General features: G+C 50.6%; 1 annotated feature.

The window, feature by feature from the left end:
• Positions 10,515–12,305: an enhancer, noted in NCBI's record as "VISTA enhancer mm1533". NCBI's record gives its function as "enhancer in: forebrain[3/5] | other[3/5]" and the evidence as "EXISTENCE:transgenic organism evidence [ECO:0001131][PMID:17130149]".

Here is a 19,754-nt window from a genome sequence, read left to right on the forward strand (position 1 = left end):
AGTTATTTGGCAGAGGCATCCCTGAGCCACCTGCTGGTCCTGAGCCTCAAGGGCAGAGATGCAGGCTTTCCGGGAAGAAGGTTCGGGAGTGTCTTGGCCCCTAGCAGATGGTACCTCTTGGAGCTGACACCACAGTCTGCTAGGGAATGTATCATCTTCCCTTTAACCTTGCCCTTCCTCTTTGAGGGTGACTCACGTTCTTGGCCTCACTGCAGCGGGTGAGCGCACTGTCATGGTGTTCTGATGGCTGCAGCCTCCTTCTGGGCTGCTCTTAGTGATGCTGGAGTCTTTGACATAACGAGAAGAACAGTTAAAAGAACGCAGGTCCACAAAGCTCACAGCAGCCTGTCCTGTTTACTGGAGGACTGACCAGCTCCCAATTTAGCATAATAGCATATTCTGAGTATTTACTTTAAAGATTAGTTAATTCTTATTTTTTTTAAAAAAATTTTTATAGGTAGGGTTTCTCTGTGTAGCCCTGGATGTCCTAGAACTCACTCTGTAGACCAGGCTGCCCTTAAACTTAGAGATCTGCCTGCCTCTGCCTCCAGAGTGCTAGGATTCAAAGTGTGTCCCACCAAAGTGCATTTATTTTTATTTGATGTGGATGAGTGTTTTGCCTGTCTGTATGTGCACCACATGTATGCATTACCCAAGAAGACCAGAAGAGGGCACCAGATCCCCTGGAACCTGACAAAGGCGCTGGGAGTGGAAACACAGCCCTCTGATAGAGCAATATATATATATATATATATATATATTTATTTATTTATTTATTTATTTATTTATTATATCTTAAGTACACTGTAGCTGACTTCAGACACACCAGAAGAGGGCATCAGATTTCATTACGGGCGGTTGTGGGCCACCATGTGGTTGCTGGGATTTGAACTCAGGACCTCTGGAAGAACAGTCAGTGCTCTTAGCTGCTGAGCCATCTCTCCAGCCCCACAAATGCTCTTAACAACTGAGCCATCTTGGCACGCTCCTATTTTTGGTATTTTGTGACAGGGGCTCACTATGTCACCCAGGCTGTCCTCCAACTTGGCAATCCTCCTGCCTCAGCCTCCTGAGTGTGGCAATCACGGGTGTACATCACCCCACTCAGCAACATAATGCCTTATAGATTTCTTCCTTTATTCTTTCTCATGGATGAATAGTATTCCTTTTCACGGGTGTACTCCTTCATTCTTTTTCGCGGGTGAGTGGTATTCCACAGTGTGGTTACCCAACAGTGTGTTTATTTGGTCATCCGCTGATGGCCCTTTGCCTGTGTTTAGTTTTCTGTTGTGATGAAGCGGCTATGGACATCTGTGCAGTAGAGGATGTGGTCACAGCTCTGTTTATCCTGGGTGTACATCAAAGGGTGAGCACTCAGAGTTAAGGTGCGCTCTGTTACATTCTGCTACATTCTCTTACATTCCCATCATACCGCAAGGCTGGACATCGTTTCTTACCAAAGCCCTTTAACCCTAGAATTCCTTTACCCCCCAGCCATGGCCAATCTGAGCCTGAGACAGCTGTTCCCCAGGGTGGAAGGATGACCAGAGAAGCAACCAGAACATTACTCCATCTTAAAAGCCAGCAAAAAATATGTTAGATGGTACAGCCAATCATTTTTCTGGCCTTCCACAATATCCCTTTCTTTCCACCAGCTGCAGTGAACCCCTGGGGCCTGGTGAGGCCAAGGCCAGCAGCAGCAGGAAGCCTCAATGACCATGAGGAATGGAGCCTCTCCACCTGGCGCTTGCCTGCCATGTGGGGCAGAGACTGGCGTGATATTTGTTTCTGAACTACAAGCACCTGGGGCTGGCGAGATGGCTCAGAGGGTAAAGGGGCTTGCGGCTAAGCCTGAAGATCTGAGTTTGATCCCTGGGACCTACACAGTGAAAGGGGAGAATAGACTCCTGCAAGTTGTCCCCTGACCTCCATATGAATGTTGTTGTATTGCAAGCATGCATGCGCGCGCGCGCACACACACACACACACACACACACACACACAAACAACCTGTGCACCAAAACCAGCTTTTCTGGGGCCAGATGACAAGGGTGACCTGGGGGTGGCAGTGGGGTAGTGGGGACTGTGGCACATTGGAGAGCTCCCACCTTAATCCTGGAAGAACTACAGTTCCCCTGCAGTCTCTGTTATACCTCCATCTTACAACCCACATCTTACAAATCTGCCATCCGCGGGGCCAGGCGTGGTGGCGCATCCCTTTAATCCCAGCACTCGGGAGGCAGAGGCAGGCAGATTTCTGAGTTCGAGGCCAGCCTGGTCTACAAAGTGAGTTCCAGGACAGCCAGGGCTATACAGAGAAACCCTGTCTGGAAAAACAAAAAACAAAACAAAACAAACAAACAAACAAACAAAATCAGCCATCCAATGAGGCCAGAAATCCTGACTCTTCCAGCTGCAAATATGGCTGTATTAAACATCCTCTCATCAAATGGCAGGTCATGTACTGGGCTAGAGCACCTGACACCCATGACCCGTGGGTCACCAGCCAGTTCCTTCTGTCCACTCAGCACATCAACCTTGGAATAACCAGTGTGGGGGTGGGGTGGGGGTGGGGCTCAGCCTGAAAGACAGAGTGGGCACATTTTGTAGAGACTCCAGGGTGGACAGAGTGAGGCTCAGGCTCTAGGAAGCGTGGTCTGACTGGGGGACCGTGGGGCTGCTGGCGAGGCTTCTGGCAGAAGGTGTGGAGATGGCTGGATCAGCCTTTCCAAATGACCACAAGGATCCCAGACGTTTGGTGGTTGAGGTAAGAGGATTACAAGTTCAATGTACAGTTCAATTACAAGCTGCAGAGTGAGTTCAAAGCCAGTCTGAGAAGCTGAGTGGGACTCTGTATACAGAAAAAAAAGGGGAGGGGGAGAGAAGAGAGGAGAGAAAAGAGAGAGAATTGATTTATGAGGAAACTTTCTTTCAACGGAGTCTGGAATCATTAAACTCCCAGCCAAGATAATTACTGCGCCCTTGCATAAAAATATTCATCTAAAAAGCATAAAATTATAATGACTTACTTGACGGAACTGGAACAAGCAAGATTAGATGAACAGGCAGCTAGGGGGAGGGGTGCCCACCCACAGCTCCGCCCCTTGCCTGCCCAGGGCTGGCTGCCCACCAGGAGGTAGCTGGGGACCAAGAGCTTAGCAGGTAACAACCATCTTCCCACAGAGGTCCTCTGCCTATGCCTATGCCTCCCTCCCCCATGAAATCTAACTCAGCTTTGGTCAGCCTGGTGCTAGACCTGCTGTGTGTCTTCAGCATGGTGGCTTCCCCTCTCTGTTTGCCCATTTCCTCATCTAGCACAGGAGGCAAATGAGACAGCTGACACCCATAAATGTGCGTTTGTAAGGATTTCTTATGAGACATTGCCCAGCCAATGGCCTCTCAGATGTGAATAAATGAAAGGATTCTCCTTCCCTGAGCATGCTGGAGTGTAGACAGGCAGGGCACCTTTCCAGTATGTGCCTGTCCGTCTCTTCTCCAGCACTGATATGTCCATACCCACAAAGGTCCCTTATTTGACAAGGCTCCGTATTCCTGCCAGTGGGGTTGAGAGTTCACCAAGCAGTCGCTTCCTGGAGAGGAAGGCAGAAGCTGGTATGTTCATCGTACCTGAGAGATCTTATGAACGGACAGGTTGGTCTGTAAGTATTGGCAGAGAAGCAGTGGGTGGGGAGGTCCAGGGGTCACACCAATGTGACCACAGGATACACACACACATCCACACCCGGGCACACACACACATACATCCATAAATACCAGGCTTGTGCATACACTCCAGACCTATATATACACACTCAGCCCCGTGTACATACCCAAACCTGTATATACACTCAGGCCCATGCACACACCCAGACCTGTGCACACACCCAGACCTGTGCACACACCCAGACCTGTGCACACACTCAGACCTGTGCACACACCCAGACCTGTGCACACACCCAGACCTGTGCACACACTCAGACCTGTGCACACACCCAGACCTGTGCACACACCCAGACCTGTGCACACACCCAGACCTGTGCACACACCCAGACCTGTGCACACAGCAACCAATGCTGTATTTCCCATATGCACATGTTCATATCCCCTATAAAGCCTGCCATCAAGGACTGGCCTGCCATTTCTCTTTCTGTCCCTGCTAAGAGGCAGCCATTTTGCATCCCTCCTTCTCCCAATAAATCTATCGCATGAGTTCTGTAGGGTGGTGTGATTTTTGTGGCATTCTTTGGCCCCTACTGCCAAGATGCTCTTTCACAGCAAACACCTTCCATATAAACCTGTGTACCCATTCTAGACTTGTGCACACACAGACTCGTGCACACGCATAGACCCATGCACACACTAAGATGGACAAACATACACAGACCTGTGCACACACCCAGACCTACGTACACACTTGACCCTGTACACACTCCTATACATACTATACACTTCCCAGAGTCTAGGTACCCACTCTAGACTTGTGCACACACACTCATGAACACACACAGACCCATGCACACGCTAAGATACATAGACCTGTGTACACACCCAGACCTACGTACACACACTTATACTATACACTCCCCAGAGCCTGGGTACACACCCAGACCTATGGATCCTCTTCATTTACTGTATGGAAACTGAGGTCCAGTATGGAAGGGATTAAAATCAAAGTCCCCACTGTCGCAGAGGTGGGCACAGCAGTCTATACAGCAATCAGCAGTATTGGCGCCAGCAAAAACTAAGGGGAAAAGAGCATTTCTCTGCAGCCAGCGCCCAACAATTGGATGTGAGGAAGGCGGTCCACCACCAAGGTTTCCAGATGCTCCATAGGGTGCCAAGGTTTCCAGTTTTGCCTTGTAGAACTCTAGAAATCTGCTCTTGCCCACAGCCCTACCCTGTGCTCAGTGCCCGATTCCTCCCTCAGCACCTCTTCTCTGCTGCTCCTCAGCATCTCTATATTGAGCACGGAATGTATGCCTAGCAGAAATCAATCTGTGGGACTACAACGCAAAACCTGTCAGAAGGGCTGGAGAGATGGCCCAGTGGTTAAGAGCACTGACTGCTCTTCCAGAGGTTCTGAGTTCAATCCCCAGCAACCACATGGTGGCTCACAACCATCTGTAATGGGATTCGATGCCCTCTTCTGGTGTGTCTGTCAGCTACAGTATATTCATAAATAAAATAAATAAGGGGAAAAAAAAGGAGTTTTAGATAGCCTTGTAACTTAAAACAAAACAAAACAAAATGTCAGAAACTGCTCGTGCCAATCAGAGGTGGGAAAATGAGAGGTAAAGAAACTGGGTTCAAAATGCAAGCTAGGGGGTGGGGTGGGGTGGCAAGCTGGCTCATGGGGGAAACCTTCCTGCCACCAAACCTGACCACCTGAATTCTGGGACCCACATGGCCAGAGAGGCTGATCCCCTCTTTGCTCTTTGACCTTTACAAGCATGTGTGTGTGCGAAAAATAAAAATATAATAATAATTTAAAAATACATAAATAGATAAGATTTGGGAAGAGGGTATAGAGCATACAAAGGTACCAAACCCTGTGCAGCATCTTCTGTTTCTTCATTCCCTTTAATATTCAAAGTCTGGCATAGGACAGTGTGGCTGGCTTGTACTCATCTCTGATTGGAGGGTGGCTCCTTGATTGGCGGTCCTGGAGGGAGATGGGTTGCAGCGAGGCGAGCTCTCCTGTGAAGACTGTTCAAGCAGGCACAGGCTCGGGATGGTGAGATGGAGGGAGAGGGGGGTGGCCGCACTAACAGTAGCCTAGAGACAGCTCCTGGGACTGGTAGGACTTGGAGGCATGTAACCCATGTGGCACGGCTTGGAGCATCTGAATCCCAGAACCACAATCTCACCTGGGTGCCTCCTGGCCTCCAGTTCTTCCTGCAGCAGTGAATTCTGTATCAACTTGTGGCTGCGGGCAACTTAGCTGGAGGTTTCTGTTTGGTGTTCCTAGTCAGATGCAATTAGGGAGTCCGTGAATGCTCCACCAGGCGGGAGCATCCAAGATGGTGCCATCCTCAGCGATGACTGATGTATCTGTTACCTTGTGAACGCCGCTAAACTGGGATTTGAACCTGGCTGACTCTTAGGGTGTGTCCTGAAGTCACCTACCAGGCCGGAAGTTCCAAGGTATAAAGCAAAGAAGCCGGCATGGAGCACTAGGGGCTAGGTCTAGAACTGTACAAGCCAGCAAGTCACATGAAGGGGCCATGCCCCACCCCCTGCAAGTCCAGGAAGAGAAAAAGACAGAGCCCCTCCACTCTCCAGGAAACACGAATGGAGGAGGAACCATCCCCAAGTCAGGAAGAGGCTCCTCACCAAATAAATTACCCTGAATCCTGGAGCTCAGGAGGCAGTGGCGGCAGGTGGATCTCTGGAATTCTGAATCTGGTCTACACTGAGAGTTCCAGATCTGTCAGGGCTGGTGAGACTCTACTTAAAATAATAATAGTAAGGAGGAGGGGGGAGGAGGAGGAGGAAGAAGAAGAAGAAAGGAAGAGGAAGAGGAAGAGGAAGAGGAAGAGGAAGAAGAAGAAGAAGAAGAAGAAGAAGAAAGCTGGGCAGTTTTGGCACACACCTTTAATCCCCAAAAAACCCAAAACCAAACAACAACAAAACCAAACAAAACAAAAACAAAAACAAAACAAAAAAAACAGGAAGGAAGAAAGGAAGGAAGGAAGGAAGGAAGGAAGGAAGGAAGGAAGGAAGGAAGGAAGGAAGGAAGGAAGGAAGGGAATTCCTTGTACCATACCTTGATCCCAGGAGTTCATGCTCTAGACTTGGGGAAATGTCACTCAGTAGATGGGGTTTTATTATAACAGACAGAGACAAGAGAGCCAGGAAAGCAAGGAACAGAATCTTCTCTTTTTGTTTGTTTTTGAGACAGGGTTTTTTTGTTTTTGTTTTTGTTGTTGTTTTGTTTTGTTTTTCAAGACAGGGTTTCTCTGTGTAGCCCTGGCTGTCCTGGTACTCACTCTGTAGACCAGGCTGGCCTCAAACTCAGAGATCATCTGCCTCTGCCTCCCAAGTGCTGGGATTAAAGGTGTGCGCCACCACTGCCCGTCGGAACAGAATCTTCTACCGTGGGATTAGCATGGGCTAGACCATAGTAGCTGATGGAGAAGACTGGGAAGAGCCAAGGTAGAACCCAATGGCTGCCTCAACCTCTAGTGGTGGGAGGAGAGATCCCGGTGTCTGCTGACAGGGATTGGAGCCCTGTGTGTCTCTGTCTTACCGACATCCCCTCATCCTTTGCTTCAACTCTGAGGAACCCACTACCTGTGTGTGGGGCTCTATGGCTCACAGGAGGCCCATTAGGCAGAGCCTGCCTATAGCACTTCTCCTTTGGTGCCTTCTGGTCATGGGGACAGGGGCAGGCCAAGCTGGCCAGGGGAACCCCAACCCAACTCACTGACTGCAGGCTAGCATCACCTTCCTAACCTGTCCCACAGCCTTGAGTTAGCAACAGTGCTCAAGAGAAAGGTGGACAGGGCTCCTTTGGAAAACACCCAGAGCCCAGAGGGCAGCCAGGGTCCAGTCTCAGCTTTGAATCCCTCCTACAGGAGCTGATATTCATCCCTCATTGTGCCTGCTTTGTATCCCCTGAGGTGGTGACAGGGATGTGTCTGAGGCTCCACTTTGGCCTCTGGTGGAGTGGATTTTGGGTACAGGACAGGCTAGCATCCTCTTCCCTGGTACCCACCAGGACTGAGGTTGGAGGCTCTGCCCTCTGGAGCCACTCAGGGCTTTCTGCAGGTAGCTTTGCTCCCACCTGCCACAGTAGACTCTGTAGGCTTCAGAATGACCGCCATAGCTCGAGGGCTCAGGATGGTGACTTTACAGTCCCAGAGATCTAAGACCTTGTGGAGGTCCTGTGGGGACCAATTCAAGGACAGAGCTGGCTTCTTCTGGAAGTACCTGGAAGATTGTGTCTACCCCTCCTCAACTACTGGATTCAGCACTGCTCCCCCTCCCCTTCCCCTTCTCCTTTCCCAAAGCTGGGCACACCATCATTTCATCCCTCCCCAGATCTTTGTTGTTGTTGTTGTTATTATTATTATTATTATTTCTCTGTATAGCCCTGGCTGTTGTCCTGGAACTCACTTTTTTTTTTTTTTTTTGAAGAATGCTCGTCCTAGTATTTATTTATTTTTTTAATTTTTTTATTAGGTATTTTCCTCATTTACATTTCCAATGCTATCCCAAAAGTCCCCCATACCCTCCACCCCCAGAACTCACTTTATAGACCAGGCTGGCCTCGAACTCAGAAATCCACTTGCCAGTGCTGGGATTAAAGGTGTGTGCCACCATCACCCCCCAGCTGTTAGTATTGTTTTTAAGTCAAGCACATATAGTGTTGGGTGGTAGTGGCGCATGCCTTTAATCTCAGCACTGGGGAGGCAGAGGCTGGTGGGTCTCTGAGTTTGAGACCAGCCTGGTTTACAGAGGGAGTTCCAGGACAGCCAAGGCTACACAGAGAAACCCTGTCTCGAAGACCCAAAGAGAGAGAGCGAAGGGGGGCGGGGGGGAGAGAGTCATATAGCCCAGGCTGGCCTTGAACTCACTATGTAGCCAAAGATGACATTGAACCAATGATCCTTTGGCCTCAGTTCCACATGAGCCACCATGCCCCGACTCTGGGCCACCCCTGGTGACAATCACCCTTGATGCCTGCCATTATCATTCATCATTGTCACCAAAGCCTCTTGCCACCTCACCGGCCCTCCGGCCCTCCTATGATCTGTTGCCACCAGAGGCCACAAGTCCAGACAAAAATGGCCCTGAGGCCTAAGGGGGATCACTCACTTGGCCTGGTGCTAGCTGGCAGAGGTGCTGGACATGTCCTCACTATTTCTGTGTCCCTCTTTGTCGTCAGTCAGGAACCACATGCTTTATCTCATTCTCACCATCTACTAGCCTAAGGGGTCAAGAAAGGATTTACAATCGATTATTCACTCAACAAACATTACTGCTCCCTACCTGTTAGGCTCTAAGAGCAAATGGAAAAAAATCTCACACCAACCTGTCTCCAGGTCCTGGAGGCTATCACAAGACATGTTACAGAATTCCATGTCATCTCAACTACTGCAGTGTCCCCTCTGGGTTTCTAGGAGATGTACAGAAGCCAGGGAAGTACAGTTGTCATCCTTGAGGCTCTGTACCTTGGAAGAACTGGCTGATGCTGTAACCATGGAACCCAACACTGGAGCAATTGCAGGATCATCCATTAGTGGGCATGCCAAGGGCTCACTATACAGGCCCAGGCTGCCACAGCCCACATAGGCTAAAGGAAAGATGGCTCCTGACCAGTTCTGGGTGATGACATCAAGTTGTTAGGATGTCTTTTTCTACCTGAGATGTGGCCTCACTAGACAGTTTACCGTGATACTCTAGGTCGCGCGGAAGACCCCCTTCTGTTTGCCTGGGGACCCTGGTGGCACTTCTATGGGTTTAACCTCCAGAGCAGACTCTGAGACCAAGAGGACCCAAGTGACTAAATCCAGCCATATGAACACTCAATGCCTCTGTGACTGATCCCCAAGGAGAGGCTGGGAGGCCAGATCTTAGTTTTGCGTTGGCAACTGGCAGGTCACTGTACTTCTGGTCATCCAGGGTTGCTGGAGAACAAATCAGTGTCCCTAGATCCACAGGGCCGGATGTCTGACTCTGTTTGCTCTGGCCTCTCCCTCTGCCTGCCGCCTGCTGTATTCTAATCTATCCTGGGAAGGTGCCTGATGTTCTCCCAGACATCTTGGGAGCTGTGACAGTCTGGAGAGGGCCTTTATCTTACCGATGAGGAAACCAAGCCCCGAGGCTCAGATGCTGGCCCAGAACTGCCTGTGAGCCGTGTCTGAGTTACAGAGGAGTAAGACAGATACCAGACCATGCTTGGCTTCACCGGCCCTTGGCACTAACAGATGTGGGCAGGGTGAGTGAGGTGTCCACTCTACTCAGGGAGATGGCAGATCTGAGTAGAGCTTTGTTCTGGACACAGAGTTGTTTCAAGAGTTGTATCTCGCTATGTAGACCAGGCTGGCCTTGAACTTTCTTTTTTTTTTTTTTAAAGATTTATTTATTATTGTATATAAGTACACTGTAGCTGTCTTCAGACACCAGAAGAGGGTGACAGATCTTATTATAGATGGTTGTGAGACACCATGTGGTTGCTGGGATTTGAACTCAGGACCTTCAGAAGAGCAGTCAGTGCTCTTAACCACTGAGCCATCTCTCCAGCCCAGGCCTTGAACTTTCTATCCTCTCTAGTTGACTGCTATCATACTATGCTTAGACACTCCAAAATAGCTAGCTACCCATGGGTCAGTGAGATGCCTCACAAGTTAAAAACACTTGCTCTTGCAGAGGATCCAGATTCGGTTCTCAGCAACCCACATGATGGCTCACAGCCATCTCTAACTCCAGTTCCAGGGGATCAGATGCCCTCTTCTGGCCTCTACCAGCTTCTCAGGAACACGGACTTCCCCGGAGGCTGGCCTCTTTGCCGGTCCTCATCCTGACTCTCTGATGGGGAATGGCATCTACCGTGTGGCTTTTTGCCTGTCATCAGAGGGTCCTGGCTTGAGATTTCACATCCAAGTGTATCACCCGCTGTCCCTGTTGGAAGGCTGAGGTGCATCTGTTGTCCTGGGCCATGGGTTACTCTGTCAGCTCTGTCCCCACAGGATGTGGGATGTCCCTGCCTGGCCACACTCTGGCCTTGTGTTACCTCCCCCACTCTGAGGGTGAAGATGGTCTTCCTGGGATAAGCCATAATCTCACCATGCAGCTTGATCCAACCATACCTGTTCCTGCCTGTCTGTCACCAGTCGCCCCTCTTGTGGGATGCTGAGAATCTGATATGAATCGTATTTACCCTTACTATCTCAAATAGGGTCACCGGACAGGTCTACCCATGCATGCCTGGGACTGTCCCAATTTTGCATCAGGAGTCCCATATCCCTAGAATATCTCAGGCTGATGGGAGCCAGTGGGGTAGTGGGTAGCTCTCCCTTGAATGTCGAACCAGTAAGCAGAAAAAACGGGCACAAAGCCATCACCTGGCTGCAGGGGCAGCCACTTCCGCCCAGCTCCAGCTGACCTTGGCCCTGGCCTGCTGGGCTGCTGCCCAGACCTTCTGGATAGTTCTTTTTCTAAAAGACACAAAGTACACAGCTCTAGCTGTACTTATTCAATACATGTAACTTATTCAAATTAACACAAAGAAAAACGAGTCAGAGAGCTGAACCTTATGTGGATAAATAGTCAAGGTTGGCCAGAAAGCTACTGCTCCCTTGGAGGGGAGAGAGGGCTCCGAAGCACAGGGGCACGGATCGGAGCAGGAGGCTCCCAGCAAAGCCTGGCGGGAGAAGATGTCTGTTCAAAGAGGTCCCCACCCCATGGGGCCTCTTTCCTCCCCAGCTTGGGAAGGGCCCTCGCCCACCAACTCCCCTCACCCAGGTGGCCGCCAGCCACCCCCTCACAGTGTGTGGCGTGTTTGTAGAAAGGAAGCCCAACACTGCGCAAACACGCTGCTCCGCCGCCAGCCCTCGCCAGATGGTCCCACGCTTCGGCAGCTGAGACTGCTTTGTGAGGCTCGCCCGCCCGCCTGCCTGCGTCAGAGCCCCCCACCTCCACCCCGTCTTTGCCAGGCCTGCCTGCCTGCCTGGTGGAGCCTCTGGGCAAGCTTCCTCTTGCTCCGGGATCCTGCTCCCACTCGGCAGGTTTTTCTTGGCCCCCACACAGGAAGGCTTATTCAACGGGGAATCTTCTGGGACTTCTCACCCCCACAGCGCCATCCCCCTGTGACCTGAGCCCGATGAGCTGGCTCGGTTATCGTTAATTGTTCTCAGACAGATGGCTTGGCCCAGACTCTTACCTTCCCCAGGCGAGGGGCCCTGACCTTGACCGTGGGCATTCTTGAAGAGATTGTTCTAGTCCGCACTGGGCGGGGACCATGAGCTTGGAGACACAGTTTGGGCTTGGAGAAGGGGGACTGGGGCTCTCAGGAGAGTTTGGGAATAAAGGCATCACTTGGAGCCCAAAAGGGGTGAACCTGAGAGGATCATGGCTTCTCCTCCACGGAGCCCTCTGGGATTGCAGCTTCTGCAGCAAAGTCCTGAGTTGAACTCTTCCCAACTGGAGTTGGTAGGGCAGACACCTCACTCGGGTCTCTCTTTTAAAGTAAGATTCTGTGGTAATTTGAGGAATATCTCCTCCCAGATCTTAACCTTTTATTAAGGATGATCCCAGATATTGATGGGGAAAGGCAGTGGCTTTGGAGAGGGTGTGGCTACCCCAAGGCTACCTTTAATCCTAGCACTTTCTGAGTTTGAGGCTAACCTGGTCTATCCATAGTTGAGTTCCAGGGCAGCCTGGGCTATATAGTAGAACTTTAGAGAAGGGAAAGAGGGAGAAGAAGGGGTAGGGGGAGGGAGAGCGAGAGAGAAAGAGAGGACATTGAAGGGTCCAGCAGGTAGGGCAAAGGTCCTGGGGTAGGAACAGCTTAAAAATTATTTTAATACTTTCTGTGTATGGGTGTTTTGCTTGCTTGTATGTGCGCCACATGAATACAGAGGCCACAGAGGCCAAAAGAGGACAACAGGTGTCCCCAGGGACTGGAGTTACAGAAGATTGTAAGCTGCCATGTGGGAGCTGGTAACTGAACCCACGTCCTCTGGAAGAGCAATAAATGCTCCTAACCACTGAGCCATCTCTCTTGACACTAACTGCTCTTGTACCTTGCTTTTTGAGAGATAGGGTCTTTCACCGGGACCTGGGGCTCCCCAGTTAGGCTAGGCTGGCTGGCTCTTCGGGATCTGATCTACCAGTCTCTGCCCCCCCCCCCCCCAGTGCTGGGATTATAAATGGGTACATCCACACCTTGAACTTCTTACCTAGGGTCTGAGGTATCAAACTCGGTTCCTCCTGTTTGTGTGACACTTTCCTGACCTGGCCATCTCCCCTGAGCCCCAAGCATCATTTATAAAGTGGCTCTCACAACTATATCACAGGATTTGTGAGAGTTAAGTGAGATCATGTATACCAAGCACCCAGAACTATGCCGGACACCGAATATGTGTCAGTAATGTCTGTTGCTATGGGGATGCACCTAGAGAACCAGGCCAGACCTGGACCACAAGGGAAGAATGGCTGGCTGGTGGGTAGCCTCATCTTCTCCTGCCCCTCCCCCAGCCCACTCCTGGTGCCCAACTACAATTAAGCCTGACTATTGATTTAAGATATTTATGAAGGCGATAAGAGTCTCACTAATTTAAGCTTACATATTTTTAATCCTCCATTAACATGATTTAGAAGGGAACACGGATGGATGGCCACGATGAAATTAAAAGTCTCTATAACCTGGTGGCTGGCTGCAGCGGCTAATAACAAGGACACAGGGTTCCCCCACCCTGGTGCTGGGCCTCAGACAGCTGCAGCGGTGGGAGTCTACAAGGAGCGGGTGCTTAATGGCCCTGTAATTAATGGGCCCCCTAGCACTGTGACAAGACACTGGGACTTGTCCTCTGTGCCTGTGGGGAGGTGACCTGCCTGTGCCTTTGGAGTCAGCTGGTCCCCCCTCCTGAGAGGCAGCCTCCTGGGCCTCTCAGTGCTTGTGGGGGAGAGCCAGTTTCTATCCTGATGGCAGGGAGCAGACATATTCAGTCCACTCAACTGGAAATGCCTTTGCTCGCAGCTAGCTGAAAACCTCCCATACTGCTATGCAAGAAGACATAGATAGACAGGACAAGTGTGAGAGATGAGGCTGCGGGTCCAAGGCCAAGAGTTACCTAGGCTTAGGAAACTGACTACCACATGTCATTTCAGTATTGGGTACAGGGAGTTGGCTACAGCGAGCTCCTTAACTGTCAAATAAAAGGCCGGGTTCTTAGGGCACAAACAACCCTCAGAGCCAAGGGCTCTCACAGACCCCACTTCATCGACCAGGAAATACAGAGGCACAGAGTGAGCAAGCACTTGCCCCAGGGACACACAGCCAAATTGGAATGGTGCTCTATGGGCTCCAGCATTCTCATGTTCTGTCAAATGTGATAGATACCTGGCTAAGGGGCTGACTGTGTGCTGTGACCCATGGGTGGCTGGGGAACTTAGAAGGACCTGGAGTAATGTCTACACTTGCCAGCCACACCTTCCCGTGTCTCAAGCCCACAAAAGGCTTCTGGCCATTTTCTTTTTTTTTTTTTTTTTTTTTTTTTTAAAGATTTATTTATTTATTATATGTAAGTTCACTGTAGCTGTCTTCAGACACTCCAGAAGAGGGAGTCAGATCTTGTTACAGATGGTTGTGAGCCACCATGTGGTTGCTGGGACCTGAACTCCCGACCTTCGGAAGAGCAGTCGGATGCTCTTACCCACTGAGCCATCTCACCAGCCCATTCTGGCCATTTTCTACATGCCATCTACCAGTAGGTTTACAATGTCCGAGATCTTGTAAGGACAGGGGTGTCCCAGTGGTAAGTGACAGTTACCAGTGGCCCTTGCAGGAGGCCCAGGGCATTCTGGGAAGCCAAACAGAAGTCAGGATAAGCCAGGGCCAGAGCCCCATTTCAAGCTTGGTCCTTCAACATCTAGTGGCCTTCCTGCGACCTGCATTCCTCCATGGCCCCTGGGTCCCTCCAGCTCCATCCCTGTAGTTTTCAGGACCCCATCCCTTCATTTGCTTTTTGTCCCCCACATTGACTGCTCCAATGCCACCCACACATATCAACACCCTCCAAAAATGTACCTCAGCCTTCAGGTGGATTACCCACAATGCCTCACCACTGTACCCAGTCATGTCAAATGGCACCCAGCATACCCTCAACCACCTCCAATCTGGACTCCAGGTCCACATCACCAACTCTGAGGCGTGTGACTTCTCTGACACCTGCCTGGGAGGAGACCTTCCCCAGAGTTGACACTGGACCATGTGTCCGTACTGTGCCCCTCCCCTGCGGATGGTCCTGCCAATGCCCAAAGGTTCCGAGGCTATGGTCCCTCCCTTGCCCTGTGTTGAGTTCCACTGTTCTCATGTTCTCGTTTGAGTCTATTTTCTCAGCACCCGTGATGTGGTGGGAGCTTGATGCAGCAGAGGCTAAGGTGGGATCTCTTTGCTCACGGGTGTGGCTAAGACCCAGGAGGGGACAAAGGGCTGGGTGTCTTGCAAGCCCTGGGCTACGATGGGGACAGTGGTGTGACCCTACACAAGCCCAGAAAAGACACACTGGTGGAGACACAGGGATCAGGAGACACTCCAAAGACCCAACACCCAGGAGGAACTCAGGTTGGCCAATGGCAACTGGGTCAGGGATGGATAGAGAAAGTTCTAGCAAGAAAAACAGCCTAGGAGGCACTGGTGAGATGGCTCAGCGGTTAAGAGCACTGACTGCTCTTCCAGAGGTCCTCAGTTCAATTCCCAGCAACCACATGGTGACTCACAACCATCTGTAACAGGATCCGATGCCCTCTTCTGGTCTGAAGACAATGACAGTGTACCAACATACATAAAGTAAGTAATCTTTAAAAATACCCTATGAGCCGGGCATGGTGGTGCATGCCCTATGCTGGCATTCACCTCTCTGTCCCTGACTGTGGCCACAACGTGACCACCCCCAGACATTCCTGTCCACTATGCCTTCCCACTGCACCCTCAACTCTGAGCCAGAACAAACCCTTCTTTGACTGTGGCTTTTGTCAGTGCTTGGGTGTCTTCTCACTGGTCACACTGCATTAGCTGGGACTTCTATGGTGACTCTGATAGGGATAGAGAGTATCTATACTGGCTGGTTTTGTGTGTCAACTTGACACAGACTGGAGTTATCACTGAAAAAGGAGCTTCAGTTGAGGAAATGCCTCCATGAGATCAAGCTGTGGGGCATTTTCTCAGTTGGTGATCAAGAAGGGAGGGCCCATTGTGGGTGGTGCCATCCCTGGGCTGGTAGACTTGGGTTCTATAAGAGAGCAGGCTGAGCAAGCCAGGAGAAGCAAGGCAGTAAGAAACATCCCTCCATGGCCTCTGCATCAGCTCCTGCTTCCTGACCTGCTTGAGTTCCAGTCCTGACTGCCTTTGGTGATCAACAGCAGTATGGAAGTGTAAGCCGAATAAACCCTTTCCTCCCCAACTTGCTTCTTGGTCATGATGTTTGTACAGGAATAGAAACCCTGACTAAGACAATGTCCTTCATGTCTCTTTCATGATCTTCAGGGAGCAAGATCACTTCATCATGAGTGAGGTACCAACCAGGAGATCTTTGTAGATCTTCTTTATCGAGCTAAGGAAGTTTGCTGAATATATTTTCCATAACAAAAGCACTGTAGTTTGTCTTCTGATTTTCCCATTCCTATTAATATGAGCATATGGTTTTTTTCTAAAGAATTATTTCTTTTTATATATATGAGTACACTGTAGCTATCTTAATGCACACCAGAAGAGGGCATCTGGATCCCATCACAGATGATTGTGAGCCACCATGATGTGGCTCAGAATTGAACTGTGGACCTCTGGAAGAGCAGTCAGTACTCTTTTTTTTTTTAATATTTATTTATTTATTATATGTAAGTACACTGTAGCTGTCTTCAGACACTCCAGAAGAGAGCATCAGATTTCATTACAGATGGTTGTGAGCCACCATGTGGTTGCTGGGATTTGAACTCAGGACCTCTGGAAGAGCAGTCGGTACTCTTAACCGCTGAGCCATCTTACCAGCCCCAGTCAGTACTCTTAACCAATGAGCCATCTCTCCAGCCCAGAGCATATGGTTTTTTAGCTGAGTTTCTTTCTCTCTGTTTAAGCCACTGATTGGCAACCCTGCAACTAGGAGCCAGTGAACACCCCTTGATGATGTGAGACACTCTGTGACAGACACAGAGACCACAGTGCTAGACTGCCTTTTCTGTAAGTGCCCCCTAAGACTTGGAAGTTGGGTGTGTTTGTTTCCTCTGACCATCATCATAAAGTCCCACAGGCTGGGTGGGTTAAACTGGGTGAATTTACTTTCACAGCTCTGGAGCCAGGTGTCTGTGGTCAGGGGGTCAGCAGGGTGAACTCCTCGTATGAATGTGCTCTGGACCTCTTCTTGACTTTTGGAGAGCGCTGGCCGTGTTAAGTATCCCTTGGCTTGTAGGCACATCATCCTGCTTTCTCCCTTCATGTTCTTGATGCACTCTGTCTGTGTGTGTGACTAGGTTAAAGCTTCCTATTTTTAGAAGGACATCAGGATTATCAGACAGATATTTCTCTTCTGCACAGTGATGTGGGCGTGAACATGGGCTCACTAGAAGCCGAAATAGGTCTTGAGGGGCCAGGCAACAGCCAAAGGCTGGGTGGGAAGAAGCCACAGAGGGCCCATGAAGAAAGGAAAATCAGCTGTAGTGTGTAGTGTCTGTGAGACTGACCGTGGGGATGGATGGTATCTTGGCAGCCTCTACCTTCACTGAGGTCCTGATGTGAGGTCTCCTCCCACTAAGTAGCCTTTACTTCCAGGAGTGAAGCAGCCCCCATATGCCATATTCAGCAGCCAAACTGAGCCTTCTTCCCTGGCAGACGGCCACCTTGGCCCAAGCAGCAGTGGCCTTCACAAGGGCCCAGTGTGTTCCTGCCAAGGTCTTGGCTGAGGCTCTGGGGCCCTGCTGCACACAGGAGTGCTTTGAAGACTGGATGAATTGAGCCCAGTGTCTCTTCCAGTGGTTGGGGCTGGGCCAGGCAAGGGCCGGGGCTCTCGAAGCCAAGGAGGGACAGGAAGGCAGTCTGGTCCTCTCTGCCCATGGACAACCCTAAGCAACATTCTGACTTTCTCATCTGATCACCACAGGGTTGGGATGGAGAGATGGCTCGGGGGTTCTGAGTTCAATTCCCAGCAACTGAATGGTGGCTCATAAGCAGGTATAACGTGCCGGGACTCAGGTCTATACCACCAGTCTGGGATCTAACACACCAATGCACATTCCATGTCTACGCACAGACACTTAGATATCCATGTGGAAGAACCCCCCACCCTTGGACACACATGTCCCTTATATGATCTGTGTCCACAGCAATAAACAGAAAATGATATCAAATGAACTTGAGGAAACTGAAAACCTTTGTCCCCGCTGTACCCGCTTGGCCTCCCGCTCCAATGTTCATGTGCCTGTGTGCTCACGCACACGCACATACATGCAGACAGGCTTGTGTCCTCCCTTGCCCAGCCTCCAGCTGTGCACCATAGCTCCATTGAGTTCTGGAATGCCAATTGGTACCCTTAACTCTGGGATGACCTTGGAGCATTGATACCTTATCACGTGCTACCAGGCATCATTCCAAATGCAGACCCCGGGGGAGCCAGCAACCACAGGTCTCAGTGGAGCCCCAGGATCATCCTCACTCTGTAACCCCTGTCTGGCTTAGCTGAGCAATGACAAATGACGTCAGCATGGTGTGGACTGGTGGTGACTGCTGCCGGCCCACTCCTGAGTAGCCAGATGGCCGACCATCTGCGCTCTACTTCCTTCCCTCCCTGCTCCTCCCTCTATACCCTCCTTCCTCCTCTCCCTCCTCTTCCTCCTCCTCTCTCTTCACCTCCACCTTGATCCACACAGAGTAAGCAAAGCTGCTCCAGGCTTGAGTGCATGCTGGAGTCAGGTGTTGAATAGCAGGCAAACTAGCCATGGCAGGAGGGGGCAGTTCTCCAGAGAGACAGCAAGACATGGCCAGTCAGGCTGGGTCTGTTTTTTTGGACAGACCCACGTCTTGCCACATTGTAGCACCTCGGTTCTGAACCGTTCTGGGCTTGGGGGTGAGGTGGGGTGGGCAGGCTATCCCTCTATTGAATGTTCATCCAGTAAACAACCATTGCCTATTAAGTGCTGGGTATGAGAGGTGCAACAAGAATAAATAAATGCACCTATTGAGTGACAACTGTATGCCAGCACTGCTCTAGGAGCTGAGGACTGGGCTACACCCAAAGTAAATATGTTAGATGCGAACTGTATTTCAAGTTCTAGGTTGATGGCGACATCCGTCAGGCAGATGGTGACTGATTACCTGGCTGCTGGAGATGGAGAAGAGACGGAAACAATCATTTTCTACATACCTCCTGTATGCCAGATACCAGTCCTGGTTAGACCTTCACAGAGAACTAATGTCAGGTGGGGGGTGGCGACAGATACGTGACCCAGGACAGGCGATCAGAAGTAAAAGGACGCAGGGCGTGGTGGCGCACACCTTTAATCCCAGCACTAGGGAGGCAGAGGCAGGCGGATTTCTGAGTTCAAGGCCAGCCTGGTCTACAGAGTGAGTTGCAGGACAGCCAGGGCTATACATAGAGACCGTGTCTCGAAAAAAAACCAAAAAAACAAAAAACAAACAGAAGTAAAAGGACCTGTGGAGGGTGTGGGAGGTCTCACTGTGTGGTCCTCTCAGAGGTGAAGGCAAGGAGGACATCCCAAGGGACGATAAGGAAGCAGGTCCAGGAAGGAGTGGGGAACCCACTATGGAGTTGGCTGAGGAAGAACTTTCTAACAAAGGGCCTACCTGGGCTGAGGGAGAAAAGCTGGGCAGAGACAAGAGAGGGGCAGCTCTTGAGGGAGCCAGGGAGAGGGGCCTGGTGACCAGGAGCCGTGAGCAGCTTCCCATGACAATGGCTCCCGGACCTGGAGGGGGCTCTCATATGAGGGGAAGGGACCTGACCCATCTGTCCCCACTTGGCTTGGTATCCATCCAGCCCTGGGTTGTCCTTTAGCCTTGCTCTGCCTCTGTCTCTGACACC

Source organism: Mus musculus, chromosome 5 (assembly GCF_000001635.26).
Source record: "Mus musculus strain C57BL/6J chromosome 5, GRCm38.p6 C57BL/6J".
Lineage (NCBI taxonomy): Eukaryota > Metazoa > Chordata > Mammalia > Rodentia > Muridae > Mus > Mus musculus.